Raw genomic sequence first — 5,673 nt, forward strand, 5'->3', positions numbered from 1 at the left:
AATTTCTCTCCCTAATCTATCGATATTACTAGTGCAATTTGAAGACTTTTCAGGCCTCAGTATAAATAGCAAAAAGTCAAAAGCTTTAAATATCACATTAGATGATGCCCTGGTTAAAAGACTACAGACAAGCTTTGAGTTTCAATGGGAACCCTTTAAACTCCCATATCTCGGCATTTCACTGACATCATGCTATGCTGACACATTTAGGGCCAATTATCCTCCCCTCCTGCACAAACTCAAACTTCTTTTGGAGAGTTGGAAAAAGTACTCCATATCCTGGACAGGTAGGATTGCAGCTGTAAAGATGGTGATCCTCCCCAAACTTCTGTATTATTTTAGAGTTCTTCCGGCCCACATACCCCAGAATACATTGGCTCAACTACAAGTAATAATTAACTCTTTCATCTGGGGCAACATCAAACCCAGAATAGCCAAGCAAACTTTGTATAGATTAAAAGTAGAAGGAGGGTTAGGGATCCCCAACGTTAATAAATACTACCAAGCTGCGCAAATTGCCCAGGCTGCTCTATGGCATGCATCCTATAACCCGCCTAAATGGGTACTTATGGAACGGGATAGTTGTCACCCAATTCTACTTTCTAATCTGTTATGGGTAGATTCTAAATCACGAGGGAAAATAAACAACCCAATCATCAGACATACACTTAAAATCTGGGACAGTGTGAGGAAAAGAAGTCACCTAATGTCCCCTCATCGGCCTTTAACATCAATCATGGGACACCCCTTATTCCCCCCAGGCAACAATGACACAAAGGCCTACTCTAGATGGAAAGAAGCAAATCTCACCCTGCTATATGACCTAGTCACAGATGTAGAAGTTAAACCATTCCAAACGTTAGTTGAGAACAGGAAGTTGCCTGGATCCGAGATCTTTAGATATCTCCAAATAAAACATTTTGTACAAACCATAGTCAAAGGGGTGGATTCCCTGCTAACCCGCACCCCATTCGAACATAGATGTTATAGAGACCCTGCTGCTCCAGGTATGATTTCCTCTATTTATGCTGACTTAGTTGCCCCTCCTGGGAATAGCAAGCCATCTTATATACAAAAATGGGAACAAGACATGAATCTTAACCTTGAACAGGAAGACTTGAATGTAATGTGGTGTAATGTGCACAAATCCTCTATCTGCTCAAATGTGGTTGAAACCAATATAAAGGTGTTGTTCCGATGGTATCTTACACCAAATAGACTAGCTAAGTTTAATAATAAAAACACGGCGAGATGCTTTCGTGACTGTTCTCAGGAGGGCACATACCTGCATATATGGTGGAAGTGCCTTAAAGTAAGGAGACTCTGGCACAGAGTGTATCAGCTAATTTTTTCAATTGCTGGTCGCCCTTTTCCAAAGACACCCGAAATAGCTTTATTGGGGTTCAGGCCGGAGGGATTTCCCTCGAAACAACTTAAGTTAATAACACATATCCTATCTGCAACTAAGCAGGTCATAGCTGCAGCTTGGAGGACTCCCACCCTCTCATATCAATTGGTACTACAACGCTTGGGCCAAGCTATGTTTTTTGATAAAATGTTGGCTATCCACACAGACACAGTAGCTAGTTTCGAAAAAGTATGGGAGCCCTTGTACTCGCAATACTTTCATGTACTGCCACCGCCCTCGCTTGGAACTCTGTGAAGCTTTGTACAAACCCAGAGTGATCTGTTGTATTGGGCCCTGGCCCCTGGCGGACCTCTTCTCCTTGCTTCTTTTCCTTCATTTCTCTTTTTTCCTTATTCCTCTACTTCTTCCGGTCTTTCTCGGCCTCTCCTTGCCGAATATTCCTTCCGGTTAGTATAACCGTCTGGTGCCTTTATTTAATACTACACCAGGGTCGCCTCAATGAAGGTAGACCACAGTAATCGTTATCATTAATAATATTTGGTTAGAATTAAAAGCACTCTCTAGCAGGGGTCATAGACCCAGGGTAGGGATGCGCCATTTATAAGTAATAAGACACTGTTGGTCGCTTTTGGTTGCACAGAATTTGTTTGATAAGGCGAACCTTATAGCTCAAAGTGGTTATTTGCTGACGTTTACTCACAATTACTATGTTGAAGTATATCAATGTTGTGTGCACTTAAACGCAATTGAATTGTAATTTATATAAAACAAAGTTAAAACTGCATTAATGGACCGGACGGATTACTGTACCTGTTATGTTCCTTATTAATGGTTATTCAATAAAAATCATTGAAACAAAAAAAGTTTCAGGAGGGGGGACCCCACATAATTTTTTTTATTTTAATTCCCACACTCTAAACATGAAAAAAAAATTGGGAAAATAGGAAAAAATGCCAGGGATCTTCATACAGCCATATTGCGGCTGTTTAGCGATCCCTGGCCAAAGCGCTGCGGCTTGGTATGGACCCCCTGGAGACCCCGTCAGGAAATTTATTGCGCTTTCATTTGATACATGTAAAATTACACTACCGTTAGGTTTGCTACTAAAAGTGACATTTACCGCATTTAAAAGTATACTTTTTTCCTTCGAAACTTTAAAATCGATTTTCTCAAAAACTATAAAGTCTTTTTGAAAAATTGTTTTTTCCTCTTATTCCTAATGATCTCCTTAACATATCCTGCACATTTAGGGTTTCTAGCATTTAAGGTGGATTTGCTATTAACCATTAAAGTCGGCAGGTTTTTAAATGTGTATTTTTTTTCCTTTTAAACTTTAAAATCGATTTTCTCAAAAACTATAAGGCCGATTTGAAAAATTTGTTTCCCTCTTGTAGCCACTGGGGGCCCCTACAAGCTCTGGGGCCCTGAGGCAGCTGCCTCCTTTGCCTCTATGGTAGTGCCGGTGATCCCAACCTTTATACTGCCAGCAGCTAGATGATTTGCGTAACCAATGTATGCAAATCCCTCAGCAGCAGAGCAGGTCTGGAACTTGCAAGACAAAGCCAGGTCTCTTATCCAGAGACCTGCATCCCTCAGACACAAGGAATGGTCAAACAGCTGTCTGCCTGTGCAGCCAGCCGAGCGGATCCTTACAGTTCCCAGCCCTTTTTTCTTAAGAGATGTATATATTTATATGTATGTAAGAATGTTTTATTAGAATAAGGGATGAGCTAGGTACTCTTTTTGGAACTGGGGAAGCACAGGAGGTAGCTGGCTATATACTGGGAGCTAATTTGTTTAATTAATTACATTGCATGTGTTTCCATAGGGGAGGGGTTCAATGCTAATCTCAGGGGGAGCTTTCCTGGAGGATTCGCCAAAACAATACTACCAGTAAGTAGCTCTGTCCTTTTTTTTTAATGGGCAGCACAGAGACATACTGGGAAAAAAAATCTACTTTGACGTTGCCCCTTCCCCAGGCACATAATTAGTAACTGGTTCTTCTGGATTCCGAGAATCAGAGACTTTCACTTTTGCTTCTTCTTCTGCTGCCAGCGATGGCGTCTGCTAATTTGAGTGAGGAGCTGAAGTGTCCCGTCTGTCTGACCATTTATACAGATAGTAATGCTGAGATGTGGTCACAACTTCTGCCGGGTCTGTATTGATCGTGTGCTGGACTCACAGGAGGGGTCTGCAGGTTATTCCTGTCCTGAATGTAGAGAGAAGTACAAGGAGCGGCCTGGATTACACAGGAACATTGCTCTGAGGAACATAGCAGAGCGTTTTCTGTCTACTCAGCCAGATCAGGAGGCCGGAGTCCATTGTACTTACTGTGTGGACTCTCCTGTACTTGCTGTTATGTCCTGTCTGCACTGTGACGCTTCTATGTGTGATAAACACCTCAGAGTCCACAGCAAGGCACCAGAACACGTCTTATGTGCCCCCACCACCTCCCCGGAGACCAGGAAATGCTCCGTCCATAAGAAGATCCTGGAGTATTACTGCACTGAGGATGCCTCATGTGTCTGTGTAACCTGCACTCTGGCTGGAGAACATCGGGGACACCAGGTGGAGACACTACAGGAGGCCTCTGAGAAGAAGAAGAAGAAGCTGAGAAATGATCTGCAGACACTGATGGCAGAGACAGAGGAGGCTGAGAAAAGAGTCCAGAGTCTGGAGGAACGCAGGAGAAAAGCACAAGAAAAAGCAGATGGTGAAGCAGAGAGAGTCACTGCCCTGTTTAGAGACCTCAGGAGACGGCTGGAGGAGCTGGATAAGAGAGTCCTGAGTGACATCATGAGGCAGGCAGAGAAGACATCACAATCCTATGATGACATCATCAGACAGCTGGAGATAAAGAAGGAGGAGCTGTCCAGGAAGATGCGTCACATTGAGGAGCTGTGTCACATGACTGATCCACTGACTGTCTTACAGGAATCAGACACAGGTGACTTGTGTGACATGGAGGACAGACATGATAAGCAGCTCCATGATGGAGTGGATCTGGATGTGGCCGGCATCTCACACACGTTACACACAGGACTGGCTGATATCATGTCTGGGGTAATTGTGCAGTATCATACAGACACACAGGCCTATCCACATTCTAGTACAGAGGACAAAGTTCCCATCACTGCTAAACTATCCAGGCCACTCCCCCACTCCTCCCCCACCACACAACACACACAGGCCTATACACATTCTAGTACAGAGAACAAAGTTTCCATCATTGCTAAACTATTCAGGCCACGCCCCCAACCCACTCCCACTGCACAACACACACAGCGTCAGGCTGGGGGGACACATATTGGGGCTGCACAGCAAACATCAGGGCTTCCAGTATATGCAGACATATTACTAGATATAAACACAGCTAGTAATGATCTATGTATATCACATGACAGGAAAACTGCATCCTGGTCACATATAGATCAGAACCGCCCAGACACATCAGAGAGTTTTCAGGATTATCCTCAGGTGTTGAGCAGCCGGAGTTTCTCCTCAGGGCGACATTACTGGCAAGTGGATGTTGGGAGATCAGGTAGGTGGACAGTCGGGATGTGTTACCCCACTATAGCCAGGAAAGGATGGGAGGAGTCAATGATTGGAGATAATAAGAAGTCCTGGTGTTTGCACAGGGGGTATAATCAGTATGCAGTGATACATGACAGGAAAGAGATCCGGTTGCCTGATGGGATCCCCAGTGATAGAGTCAGGATATATCTGGATTATGAGGCGGGGCAGATCTCCTTTTATGCCCTGTGTGACCCCATCAGACACCTCCACACCTTCACTGCCACCTTCACTGAGCCCCTCCTTGCTGCGTTATGTGTAGGGTTAGGTTGTATAAAGATATCTGGGGGGAGTCAGGGGGTGTGAGAGCTCCGCCCACTGGTGACATCACAGGGAGAGGATTGTAATTGGCTGATTGTCCTGCCAGTAATTACTAGCTGTCTCTGATTTCCAGGGACAATTCCTGGTTTCTGTCCTGAATCATTATATCCTGAAATCCTCATTTATTGTCACATGATTATAATTGTATTTCTTTATCTGTCACTGATAATAATCTCTATACTCTGTATTAGGCCAGAAACCCATTAGGAGAGCTTTTCTGAGCTCTTGCTAGTGTAATGCTGGGTGTCATCCCACTAGAGCATACATGGCAAACTCCGGCCCATAGGCCAAATCTGGCCCTCGGAGCCATTAAATTTGGCCCCCAAGTGGTTTCCCCACTTTGCATTATGTTTGGCCCACTCTAGACCACCAGGGAAGCTATATTAGGGTGAAGCCCTAGATCACAAGAG

General features: G+C 44.2%; 1 pseudogene; it reads left to right on the forward strand.

Moving 5' to 3' along the window:
• Nucleotides 1-3,400: 3,400 nt before the first annotated feature.
• On the forward strand, nucleotides 3,401-5,248 carry LOC137525310 (E3 ubiquitin/ISG15 ligase TRIM25-like; annotated as a pseudogene).
• Nucleotides 5,249-5,673: the final 425 nt, after the last annotated feature.

Source organism: Hyperolius riggenbachi, chromosome 7 (genome assembly GCF_040937935.1).
Source record: "Hyperolius riggenbachi isolate aHypRig1 chromosome 7, aHypRig1.pri, whole genome shotgun sequence".
NCBI lineage: Eukaryota > Metazoa > Chordata > Amphibia > Anura > Hyperoliidae > Hyperolius > Hyperolius riggenbachi.